At 40.2% G+C, this 14,040-nt stretch overlaps 1 long non-coding RNA gene across 1 annotated transcript; it reads left to right on the plus strand.

Moving 5' to 3' along the window:
• Positions 1-4,460: 4,460 nt before the first annotated feature.
• On the plus strand, positions 4,461-5,382 carry LOC148873147 (uncharacterized). The gene is made up of 2 exons (XR_016110095.1): positions 4,461-4,596; positions 4,703-5,382. It is a non-coding gene; the product is annotated as an uncharacterized LOC148873147 (long non-coding RNA).
• The last annotated feature ends 8,658 nt before the right edge of the window (positions 5,383-14,040 follow it).

Raw genomic sequence — 14,040 nt, forward strand, 5'->3', positions numbered from 1 at the left:
TTCTCAAAGTTAATTGGCAATAAAATTGAGTGTTATGTTGACGACATGGTTGTAAAAACTCTATTTTCAAAAGAATTAGTTTCTGATTTGAATCTTGTATTTGAAGTTTTGTGAAAACACAACCTAAAGTTAAACCCAAACAAGTGTGCTTTCGGTGTGACCTTAGGAAAGTTCCTGGGCTACATGTTCAACCAGCAAAGCATAGAGGCTAACGCGGAAAAAATCCAAAAGATCTTAGACATGAGACCACCGAAGACAGTTAAGGAGACTCAAAGATTAACAGGACAAATAGCGGCCTTGAACCGGTTTATGTCCAAATCGACTGGGAGGTGTCTTCCCTTCTTCAAGGCCATAAAAAAGAACAGGCCTTTGAATGAACCGAGGAATGCCAGTCCGCCTTCGATGAACTAAAGCAATACCTCATCTTGCCCCCTCTACTGACCAAGCCGGAGGTGGAAGACGAGTTCAAACTCTACCTCTCTGCAAGTGATGAAGTGGTAAGCTCAGTCCTTGTCAGAGAGGTAGGCAAAATACAAATGCCAATATTCTATGTTAGCAAAGTAATCCATGCCACCGAAATAAGGTATCCAAACATTGAGAAGCTTGCCTTTACCTTGGTATTAGCCGCCCGGAAGCTGAGACCCTACTTCCAGGCACACTCCACAGTGGTGCTAACAGAGCAGGATTGGCATTAGCAAAGGAAATAGGGGCCAAATACATAGCCATATGCAGCGACTCTTAGCTCGTAGTAAACCAGGTAAATGGGAACTGAGGCTCGGGACTTCTCCATGACGGTATATCTCACCAAAGTTAGAGGACTCCTACCACTTTTTGAATCATGGTATCTCCAACAAGTTCCGAGAACGGAAAACACGGAGGCTAATGCCCTCCAAATTAGCAAGCACGATTGACTCGACAAAACAAACCATCTACATAGAAGAATTACCATGACCTTCGATAGAAAAGGCAAGAGAGGAGGTCGCCAACATCACTACCGCCAAGCTGAGCTAGATTGACCCACTCTATGATTACCTGAAAATACGGCATGCTACCAATAGAAAGAAATGTAGCTCGACGAATAGAGCGACAGACAGCCTGCTACGTGATAGTAGGCGAGTTGCTCTGTAGAAGATCCTTCCCAATGCCATACAAGATGAGCTAAGGCAAACCAAGTTCTACATGGGATCTGTGAATACCTCTATGGAGGGCACCTAAGGAGCAAGGCCCTTGCCCAGAAAACCTTGCAACAAGGATACTACTGGCCCACCATGAAAGCAAACGCAGCCGAGCTGGTCCAGCAGTAAGATCAGTGTCAACAACATGTGAACATCCTGCATCAACCCACTGTTAACCTAAGATACTTGACCAGCCCATGGCCATTTGCACAATGGGGCATAGATCTATTGGGGCCCTTCCCACCAGCCAAGGGGCAGAAAAAGTTGTTGGTGGTAGCTTTGGACTACTTCACTAAGTGGGTGGAAGCAAAACCCTTAGTGACAATAACAGCTCGCAGTGTCCAAAAATTTTTCTAGCGAAGTGTAGTGTGCAGGTTTGGCCTACCAAAAGTATTAGTCTCCGATAACAGAAAATAGTTTGAATACTTTAAGTTTCAAGATTGGTGCGATCAAATGGGAATAAGGAAAAGATTCACGTTGGTAGCGCATCCCCAACAAAGCAATACTATGTTGGACTCAAGGCTCGGTTATCTCGAGCCAAAGGATTGTGGGTGGACGAGCTACCTAGTGTACTATGGGCCTACAGGACCACTGCCAAAACAGAAACTAGTGAAATGCCCTTCAACCTAACTTATGGAACCGAAGTCACCAACCAAGCAATACTATGAGGACTCAAGGCTCGGTTATCTCGAGCCAAAGGATTGTGGGTGGATGAGCTGCCTAGTGTACTATGGGCCTACAGGACCACTGCCAAAACAGAAACTAGTGAAATGCCCTTCAACCTAACTTATGGAACCAAAGTTGTGATACCGACAGAAATAGAAATTCGAACCTTAAGATCTAAAGTATATGCTGAAAAATCTGAAGAAGAACTGCGAGCTAACCTCGACCTAGTAGAAGAAACTAGAGAACTTGCATATAGAGTCTCTAATTGGGAAAGACCTTATAGAGTCTCTAAAATTTTTGGCGGGAATGCATATGAACTTGAGACCTTCCGAGTAACAGAGCGGACGTTGAGGTCAGGAAAAAGAGACTTAAGATAATGGTGGCATAGCTTGAAACCCCTCTTCATTAAAGGAATATCGTCCATTGCTCGTTGGTTCTCGTACGCAGGGGATTTCAAGTAAGAAGCAACCGCCTCGACCCTAGCCTGTTCAGCCCTCGAACACTCCTTTTGGGAACACCTCAACCTCGTCTCTGATAACTTGCGCTGCAAACGCTGATGCTCTACACGCTCCCCTTCTGATTCCATCTTGAGCTTCTACACCTTAGCACTAAGCAAACCTACGTTAGTCTGCAGACTAGCTTGCTCCTTCTGGCTAGAGTAGTAATGATCCAGCAAGGCCTGGCCGTAAGAGAAGAGAAGAAAGAAGGGAGAAAGCACCAAGATAATGCATTGGGTCATCCGAGCTTCGACCTCTGCAAGATCCATCTTGGTGATTCGTTGCATATCCACTGGAAGAAGAATGCCCCTGCTAATCTGAAGCACTACCCGCTTCATGTGCACCAAAGCCGAGAAGGCCTCAATACTCAGGGGAAAGCTGTAATGATGGAACAAACTGATTAACCCAATCAGTGTCCTAACCCCATTAGGAGCGAGCTGACCCAAGGATACCCAGTAACGCATTGGAACTGCGATGATGAAGGGATGAAAGGGAAAATGAAGGCCAACTACCAAAGACTCTTCGTAGACACATAAACCCTCTGGGCCATGCTCCCAAGGATAATGACCAGGACTGGGCATGATCCACTAGTACTCATTTGGGACCTCGTACCTATGACATAGTTCTACCACCTCGTCCCCCGACAACTCGGTTCCCCCAAATGAAGCCATCGCAGCCACAACCTCCGCCTGTCAGCCCACCATAGCCCCATCATAGAAAACCATGAAAGACTCTTCATCTGAGGGTTAGACTCCTCTCCTGACCCACTACAACGAACCCTATTCTCTACGGAACTGTGATGCATGTCAAGAATAAAGTACTCACCAGGAGAATGCTAGGAAGGACTCAAAACGACAACCATTGAACTTGGCAAAGCAAGAAAAAACAACTCGCCCATAGAAAGCAGATCCCACCTTAGTAGAAAACTTCGAGTTCTGACCACACACCTATCCTCAAAAAAAGCCAAAGAATAGTGACAAGGTGGGGACCTCGAAGGCCCCCATATTTAGAGCTTGCAAAAATAAAAGTCAATGGCCTAGATTGGAAGCTAAGTGAAAGGTTGTTGACAGCTGGCAGCGGACACGCGCGCCGAACCTATCAACATGCCAATTCCAGGAGTTTGAAAAATGGTGCGCATTTTCAATATTTAAAAAACCCCGCCGTCCTCATCAACCGCGCCAAAGTTGCCCCAAGAACTTCTACTCTCTTCATCTACTAAATAATGACTCGAGAGTGGGGGCAATTGATGAGGGGCATTTTGGTCAACCTAATTGATGGTGGACATGTGGACGTTGTCAACAACACAACATCAAGTACACGGCCGAGCTAGAGCAAGCTCAGCCCACAGTGTCTAGAATAGTAGAGCAGCTCGCCAAAGTAACACGTGGCAGTTAGTATATGGTACGCGGCATAGCTAGGGCAAGATCAATCCTCTAACAGCCCCAGCTCGCCCGAAACGGTCCCGAAGGCAACGCCCACGTAAGCGGTGTAACTACAACACAAGGGGCGGTCCACCGAGTTGACCGCCTCAAGACCAGCAGACGACCTATAACCGCTGCACGGATCTAGCAATCAACTAACCATTACACCCCAGAATTTAAGAAATAGCCTGTACAAGGCTCAGAGATGTTACCCAGCAGCACCTGAACCTTAGGCGGATACAATAAGACCCCAGGACCACTTCAAAAAGGTATGCGCACATAAGATCTCACTCTCTCCCAATTTCTCTGATTGAATTACTTACTGACTTAAGCATCGGAGTGTCTTCCTAGGTAAAATTTACCCAAGCACTCTAACCTCTCTTTCGTTTCAGCAGATCCCAACTCAGCTTTATAGCTCGGCTCACCGCCGATTGAACCCGATTCGAGCCACCTCATCAAACACGAGGGAGTGAATAGATTCCGTGCTTCATCTATTGGTGGGCATATTTTGTGCCTCATCAGGTTCCAACAATGGATAACAACTTTAGAAATCTAAACAAGGAAAAAAGTGAATAACGATGATAGATGCAACAAATATATACTTATACTAGCGGGTACTGATGCAATGCATGGAAAAACTTAATGTCCAATTTCATAATAAAAAGGATGAAAATGATATACTAAGTGCTTCCAAAACGGAGGGAAGCGCCCGTCGCTGGCATTCTCTATTCGTGCGCCAGAGAGTTTTCCAGTCGTTTCAAAACCCCTCCCTGTCTGGGAGGGGTCTCCCTCTTGCATCAGCGATGCGAGTATCCCTCTTCCATCGCTTGATGCAAGGTTTCCTCTATTATGATAGGTTTTTGATAGATAGGGTGTTTTTTTTTGGGTGTTTTCTTTTGTTGGTCGATTGATGTCTTGTTTCTTTGGTTTCTCCCTGTTGTAGGTTCTACTTATGATTGCTTGATCTTTGTTCTGAGAAGTGGTTCATCCTCTACGACTTGTTCTTCATTCACTTTATTTTCTTGAAGGCTAAAGATGTGGTTGTTTCTAAATTCGCTCTGAATGGTGACGTCTGTTCTAGAAAGAAATATGTGGATGCTCTAGTGACGACTATGTTTGGGCGTATCCTCTTCCTTTGGATGCTTTCTAGTGTGGTGTTTTCCAGTGAGTTGTTCTTCGATGAGAAGGATTATTCTTTGTTCTTGGCTTATCTTTCTGGTGCAGCTCAATCGCTTCTATTCAGTCTCCGACACTATCCAGCCTTTCGGTTATTGGATGAATCATTTTTTGGCACTATTTTCGGACCATCTTCTCTTTTAGTGGGGACGTGGCTTTTTCTTGCCTCTTCCATAGGGACGGTTTTCCTTGGAAGGAGTTTTATTTTGTAAGATAACTGTTACATCCAAGCCTGGATGAGAGACAATAGTTGGCTCTTCTTTTCACCTTTTATTTCTAAAGTTTTTAGTTGCGATTGCGATAGAACGGGTGACTTTGGCATTTTTTCTGTATATCCCCGCTTTAGGGAGTTTCTTGTGGAGTTTTGACTCTATTAGAGGTCGGTCCTCCTTTATTGGCGTTTCTTTTTGCGCAGTTTGTAGAGCGCTTACAAGATTTTCTCCTGGTGCTCAGTATTTGTAGCAATCTGTTTGGGTTTATCTTTTTTATGTTTGCTGCTTGTACTCTCGTGGATTGTATTTGAATTTCTAAGCATTATTAATGAAATTAGCCATTACCTTCAAAAAAAAAAAAAAAAAAGATATCATAGAGGTTCCACCAGTTGATAACAACTTTAAAAATCTAAACAAGGAGAGAAGTGAATAACGACAAGTGCAACAAATATATACTTATACCAATAGGTGCCAATGCGATGCACGGAAAAACTTAGTATATACTTATTATATACTCAATTTCAATGATATACTTAGTAGAGAGAGAGGTAACCATCATAAATGTTATAAAATTAAGAAATTGCACTACAAATATGAGGAGGACTTTAAATAATTAATAATATTAATTAGTGTAATTACAAATTTTAGGAAATTATCAGTTATTTTAAATAACTGATACTAATTAATTTTCTAGAATTATTTTACTGAAACGATGAAATAACTTAAATTATTTGTTTTAGTTACACCAACACTATTATTTGTTTTAACCTGAAAATGATATTTTTAAATAACAATGAATTACACTAATTTTCAATAATTAATGATAAAAATTTAGAAAATAACAGTAAATCACAATAAAAATTTTAATATTAGATAACAATAAATTACACTAATTTTTGATAATTTTCATTCAACCTGTTAAAAATATCAACTTTCAATATAATTAAAAATTTTCAGTAATTTTTCAATGGAAAATTAATTTTCAGCAAAAAAAATATGGAGAAATAAAAATCATAAAAATATATAGTGAATTAATATTAATATTATTTGTTTTAATAATTATGAAAAATTAGTTTTAGTAAATAATAATTATTATTTGTTTTAGTTTACTGAAACGATATTTTTAAATAACAATGAATTACACTAATTTTCAATAATTAATGATAAAAATCAGAAAATAACTAAAATTACAATGAAAAACTAAATATTAAATAATTATAAATTACAATAATTTCTGATTATTTGCTTTTAGCCTGTTAAAAATATTAATTTTCAAGGTTGTTGAAAGTTTTCAATAATTTTTGGTGGAGAAATAATTTTAGCAAAATATGGAGAATTGATAATTAACAAATATTATAAATAATTGAAATTTGAAACAAAGTATTGGATCGGTTAAAAAATGAACCAGACGGGTTAATATCTGCTTGACTGGATTGGACCGGCTTGTTGAAAAGGAGCAAAACCGGCATGGTTAGACCAAAGATGAACCGGTTCTTCTTGGTTTTAAGTAATGGGTTTGGGGATCTAATTTGGGGCGGACTATCCAGAATTTGGCCCATTAATACCATCTTCCTAACCCGGAAACTGAGGCAATATTCGACTCAGGAGGAAGTAATTGAAACCGGGATAAGATATTCACCCTTGTTTCACTCCTAAACGCCGTTCGGAGACTTCGATAGTCATTATAAAATCAAAAACAGCCAGTTGTTATCATTTGTTTCCTTTCTAAAAAACTAAAAGAAGCTCAAACTGAGAGCATTACTGGACGGGAAGAACTTACGTATGGGACTGATTTGTTAGGAAACTCCGCTTGACTGAGATTGACCTCCTCTTCAGTCGTCCAAAACTGGGGGCCGAAGAGGACGTTGTTGCTTTTTGTAAGCAATATTTTTTCATTGTAAAGTAATAACTAATATGGTATTGAAGTTCTCCAGCTCTTCATTTGATATTCTCTCTTGGAAGGTTAGAAATATAGCACCAACCATTAGTGAGATGATGGACAATCAAACTCAACTCGCAGCAAACTTTTCTTTTTCTATACTCACACCAAGCAGGCTTTACATACTGAAAGGTGGAGTTAATTACATGAATAACCACTTGATTTCTATTGCTCCTTCATTGTGGCATCTTTCAAGACTACTTGTTGTATCTCTACCTTCCACACCTTCGCTTGCATGAGGACGTCATTGGCCCAGTTGGAGAAATAGGTCTTGTTGCAGCCGGTCGGCTCACCGTTGTAGATGTTGAAGCAATGGCAGTCGTCTTGGAGGTACAGACATGCATCGCCGTTTAGGTCGTCCAAAACAGGGGATGAATGCTCTGTGCGGACATTGGTATGCAACAATGAACAATCTCTGCCATGCCAGATCCGGGTCTGCGAATGTAGAGAATGACGTCCTCTTCGGTTGTCCAAAACAGAGGAGAAATCCCCTTCCCTAGTAGAGAATGTGAGCAGTCTCTTCCTCTTCTACAGTGGAGAATCTCTTTGGTTGCACTTGCAGAGGTTAGCGTCCAAAAGTGGTCTTCTGCAAGTAGGGGGAGTTGGGAAGTGTGGCAGGAAAATCCTAGAGCCACTTAGAATCCTAGCGACCCGCGTTCTCCAAAACCGTTACAAACCTACTAAGGCGTATATGTAACCGTGAACTTTGCAGGGAGCCATTCTTAAACCGTTACTAACCTAACAAATTAGCTGAGAATTTTAAAAGCTACTACCGTTAGAAAAGGGGCAAAGAATCACAGCCTAGACCAAAACGGAATGAAGAGGGGCCGGGCGCACGTGCAAGAGCTAAGAATGGAGAGACCTACGTGTGAGGACTATGGGGAAAGAGTCCTGCCTCCCCTTCTTTTCTCTTTATAATAATATAGATATAGATTGAAATCATGAAATCAAACAAACAGATACAACTTGGAGAAGGTAAATTGTTAGAGATGAAAATCATAAGCTGGAATTGACGGCCTAAAACCATAATTCAGTTATATAAGTATCTCTAATAATGAGGAAAAGGAGCCAATTTGTTGCCTCTGTGTCCAGACAAATATATTAATAGCAATTAATGATATATAGAACAAACATGAACACCCTTATCTCTTGAAGATTTGGATTTGGATGGCGGAGAGACCTCATCACGAGTGCCAGGAAGTGCCAGGAACAACATTGAAATGTAATTAACCAAATATCGTAAGGATCAGAATAGACACAGAAACCACAATCGGTTGGGTACAGAAGCAAAATTTTTTCCTACTTCTGAGTCTCAAAGGATACTTCGAATAAACAGTGGTATTCAAACGAGGGATGACCAGTGGCATTTTAGTTGTGGAAGTTTAAGAAAGGACAATTTGATTCGAAAATGTTAATTTTTTGCCTAATCCTAAATAGATGGACTAAACTCTAAATTTTCCTATTATTTTTTAAATTTATAGTTTATAAACCTCCCTGTACTTTCTATAAGTTGCGATTTGATACCCTGGGGTGCAAACTTGGGCAATCCCAACCCGAGCCCCAACAAATCCATCCCGAAATTTTAGATTGGCTGGGCTTGGGCCCAAGAAATCAGATTTTTTTTAATTTTTTGGGCCGGGCCTGGGCCTAGCTCTTAGGTATTCGGACTTGGCCTAATTATACACATGTATATATTTGTTAATTTTGCATAAATATATATATATATATATGTATGTATGTATGCATAATTTTAGAGTGGGTTCACTGACTAATTCGAGCCCACCCCGGATTTGAGCCCAACCACCCAAGTACATCAAATTATAGTGCAAGTTGAACTCAGGTTGGGAAAATCAGACTTGACCTCGGATTTGATACAGGTTCGGGCCTTAAGTCCAAACTTCAAGACCTGGCATCGTTGCATCTACACCCTCTTGTTAACTCAGCAGAAGACAAAAGCAGTAAAATGATTAAAATAGCCTACATTAACCTTTTATTGATAAAAAGGGTTAATTATCAAGAGCAAATTATTCTATCCTTATTATTTATATATTGTCTTAATGTATTCCTAAGTTTAATTTTCAGACAATTATCGTCATTATTAAATCTTGACCAAAATGATGAAATGTTAGTTCTACTCTTTCATTAACTCCTATCTTAAAAAGATATCCCATACGGTCTGCGGAGAAGAGAAACTCTATTACCAACAACGTTACTGTTACAACTTCCGACCGGCGATGCAACTTACTGCTGAACCAGAAAGAAAATTCTCCCCGCCATATAACAGAGATGGCAGTTAGAGTGAATTTAGAAGCAGAGTTAGGGTTTCTTATAGGCTAAGACCTCCAATGTCATGGAGAATGGAAATGGCAACATAGTGCTCTCCCTTCGGCCCTGTTTGGTTTAGTTATCAAATGGATTTTGAGAGCCGGGTTGTCTTGGAGAATGGAATTAAATGACATTGTCGAGAAAATTCTTCCAGCGGAAGTTTAGTTCAAAATGTAAACAAAGAAAACGAGAACAACGAAAATGGTGTAGATGTGTTGCAAGTAAATGGCATTTCTGAGGATAAGGTTTTAATTCTGCTGAGCTTTCTGAGGATGCATCGATATAAGGTCTTAATTCTGTGTAGCAAGAGGTGGAAGTAACCAAGACTGTTTCAGGAACTAAAAAAGTCCAATTCTGCAAAAGTACGACTTTCATGCATTCGTTCCTTTAAATTGTTTCTGTGATTAAATTGAATCAATCAAAACTAAACCCCTCCAATCCTTCTTCTTCCCCCTCAAATTAAGCTTTCTTCTTATCACACTTTTATTATCCTAAACCATCTCCACCCAAAAAAATTACAAACATATACCAAAGATACATCAATCAATCGCACACCCAAACAAATCCCCGATAATAATTAACTAATAATCATAGAAAAAAAGTAGAAACAAACAAATGAAAATGGTAAAAAAATAGAAAAATAAGTGAGTAGGGCTGTAATCGGATCCGATTACTGATAGCATACATCCGGATCTAGTCGGATTTAAAGACTCAGATTCGAATCCGAATCTTAATGGACTCGGATAGAATTCGGATTTAATCTAGATCTACTATAAAATTTCTAAAATATCAGAGATATTGAAAATTTATTTATTTTTAACCTTTATATATAATAAATTAATTAAATATAACACACTAAATTCATTATATATATAAATTCACATATAATATATATAAAGAATATATTTTTATAATTTTAAATATAATTATATAAAACTTATATATTAAAATTAATAAATGCTATATTATAATTGGATTCAGATTTTAACTAGATCGGATGGGGTCAAATCCAAATCTGAGTAGATTGTAACTAGACATGTTCATGGGCCGGCCCGGCCCGGCCCCCGGACGGGCTTGAACAGGCTTTTTGGCCTACGGGCTTAACCTCAGGCCAAAAAGCCCGGCCCGCATAAAATTCGAGCCGAGCTCGGGCTTTGCCAAAATAGCCCGGCCCGAGCCCGACCTAGCCCAACCTATAGTTAAACCTAAGTAAAATCCCTATGTGATGTCCACTTGAATAAATTTTTTTATTTAAGAATGTTGTTGATTCACTTGTAGGCCCATTGTTAATTTAAATAGGGGAAAAGTATCTGAATTAAAATAGATAATGTCCATTTGAATAGGAAAAAATTCAAAATTCTTTTATTAGGTTGGGCTTCAGGCTTCGGGCTTTTTATCAAGGCCGGGCTTGGGCCCAATTTGTAGGCCTGTTGGTCGGGCCGGGCTCGGGCTTGGGCCTAACATTTTTCTGTTAATAAAAAGTAAAAGCCCGGCCCATGAACAGGTCTTATTGAAACATCCGAATCCAATCCAATTACGTACATACATCATCTCAATCTGAGACAATCGGATTAGATGTCGGATTGGGCCTCAGATTTTCAAGTACCATTGACAGCCCTAGAAGTGAGAATAGAGTGTGGATCCTTTGAGAACTCAATTCTACTTTCTTTCCCTCTAAATTGATAATTAAAAGACTAGAGGTTGAGATCTAATGGAGTGAGAAAGAGAGAGAGAGAGAGAGTGTGTGTGTGTGTGCATTACCATTCATTTATCTCATATTAGTAGTATAGAATGCTAATATGATACTACATTAGTAGTATGGGATACTGTTGTGGGCATGGTTTTCGAACCATCATTGACCCAAACGGTCAGATCGTTTCACTTGGGAACTGTCCAAGCAATCGGTTTCATTCTATCCCAAACCCGGTCCCCATCCAAAAACCGTTGAATCAGTCAATGACTCATTGACTTGAGCGATGTAACCATCGACCCGTTCAACGGTTTTGGCTATTTTTTTATTTTAATTATTTTTTAAATTTTTTTTGTTAGAGCCATCCATTCAGACTGGGCAGTCGAACCGTTGACCCAGAAACTAGTGGCCAAAACGGTTCCAATTCTGGGTCATCTTTTAAAACATTGGTTGTGGGATATATATATACATAGGGAAATTTCCCGATAGGTACCATGTACTTTAGGCCGAGTGCCAATTTAGTACTTGTACTTTAAATCGCGATAATCTAGTACCCGAACTTTCAATTTGCGACAATTTGGTATTCAGCGTTAGATTTCTGTCGGTTAGAAGACTCACATGTGGGCTAAAATTTTCAAAATATCAAAATTACCCTTTACCCTTCTTATTTCCCTAATGCCATGTTCGTTTTAGGTTGAACAAATGAAAGAGGAGAACCCCCGTTGTCTTCATTCTGGGTTGAATGAATGAAAGAGGAGAACCCCTGTTATCTTCATTTTGGGTTGAATGAACTAAAGAGGAGAAGAGAGGCCAGAGAACGAAAGAGGAGAACCCATGTTGTCTTCATTCCTAGAACTTCCATTCCACAAAAGCGATCGCACGTAACTCAGTTATGGACTGCGGCAGTTCATAATACCTCTTCATCATTGGCATGTCAGCTCTAATACTCAGCACAGCATACAACGCTCAAACAACAACCTTCCTCGGCTCACCCTGGCCAAATGGACTGGACCCCGAACGTGACCACGACCCAGGCTCATTACCTAGCTCACCACCCACCATCATTTCATCTCCAACCCCACCTAACACCGGCGCAACCTTCTTATCTTTCAACCTCCTACGACAAACCACATCTGCAACTACCAATCCGTCAACCCTAGCTTTGTTGATAGCTCCGCTCGCAAAGACTCCGACGAATACGTCTCCACTAGTTCGCATCCAAACCCAATAAATCAAAAAACACAAACATACCAAACTAAAAATAACCAGAAAAATTTAAAATTTTAAGAGACCAGTGTAGGTCTTCTCAAGAAGTTTTAATTGAGAAGCAATCTTCATTTTGCGCTTCACCTTATGTTCTCCCCCGCCTCCGCTACCTCCTCCTTCAGGAGGCTTTTTCTTCTCCCCTTCTGAACCGGCCTCCATTGAATAACAAGATCAACCCTGGTTGTCTCTTCGGCGCTGGCAACAAGTTGTCTTCTCCGACAACGGCTGAGTAAACAGTGGGTGTTCGAGTGACGAGCAACAAGATTCGTCCTTCGAAAATGGCACTGGTTCTCAGATTCTCGGCGGCACAATAATTTTCAGGCGTCATGTACGTCGAAATCAACTTTCCCGGCGGCGCATTCGCTTGACACCACCAGCATGAGGGAGCTGGTTCTTGGATTCTCTGTAAATGCAAGTATGAACAGTGGTTCCTACTTGCATTGCTCGATGGGCTATTTTAGTAATTTTAATAGGTCAAAATAGCAGTAGGGGGTATATAAGATTTTTATCTTCTAACTAACGGAAATTTTAAGATTGTCGTGATTTAAAGTACGAGTACTAAATTGGCACTCGGCCTAAAGTATAGGGTACCTATCGGGAATTTTCCCTATATATATATATATGTGTGTGTGTGTGTGTGTGTGTGTGTGTGTGTGCTTGGGTTCCCTCCCTCTAACAGCTAGCTTTTTGGGGTCAGTCCTCCTAAGGCACATAACAAATGGCATTAGAGCCTACATTTTGCCTCCCAGTTGTAATCATGTGGCACAGGTGGTAACATCGGTATTGTAGTGTTTGGCTGGGACTAGGTGGACTAGTGCAAAGCTAGCCTACATGGATGCTAGGACTACAGAGCGTGGTGGAATGTTACGATTCATTTGTCCCATATTAGTAGCATGGGATGCTAATATGAGGTATCCCACATCATTAGTATGAGATACTATTGTGGGATATTTCTGTGCTTGGTTTCTCTCCATCTAACAGCTAGCTTTCAGGGGTGAATTCTCCCAAGGCACATAATAGAGAAAGAACTCAGAACTACTCCTTCCATTTTATGTGTAAACTACTACTTCCATTTTATGTGTAGTGATATTTTTAGGAGATTACAAGAACAACCCAAAGGTGAGAGCCATCAAGGAAGCGAGAACAGTGGGGACGAAGGCATAGTCGTTCGAGGTGGGACTTGGTGAAAGAGCGGCTACATGGCTACAACTATCACATTCTGGATGGCTGAGATGGCCATCATAGTCACGACTACAGTAGCGGACAACATTAACTTCAATATCTCAATTTCTGATACTCTTTTATAAAAGTGGACTAGCCAGCAAGAACGAGAGCGATAAAGAGAGAGGGAGAGAGAGATATAGAGCCATGAGCTCTCTAATTCCTCTATGTAGAAAGGTGGGTGCAAAGAGGAAGACAGAGGAAGAGAACTCTATAGGTGGGTGAGAAGATGGCATTTTTTATCGTAAAAGGTTATTATTAAAGTTTTAAAAATATATTAATCATGTGATGTTACATGTAAACGGTAAAACTAATGGTAAGAGAGATTTTAGACAATTGTTAGAAAACTTGAGGATTACAAACTACAATAATTTTTGAGGATTACAAACAAATGTTGTTATCATGTGATATCACATGATAATGTTGATGTCAAATCCGAAATTTTTTACCTA

This window comes from Nelumbo lutea, chromosome 1, assembly GCF_056320005.1.
Source record: "Nelumbo lutea isolate HS-2025 chromosome 1, American lotus-T2T, whole genome shotgun sequence".
Lineage (NCBI taxonomy): Eukaryota > Viridiplantae > Streptophyta > Magnoliopsida > Proteales > Nelumbonaceae > Nelumbo > Nelumbo lutea.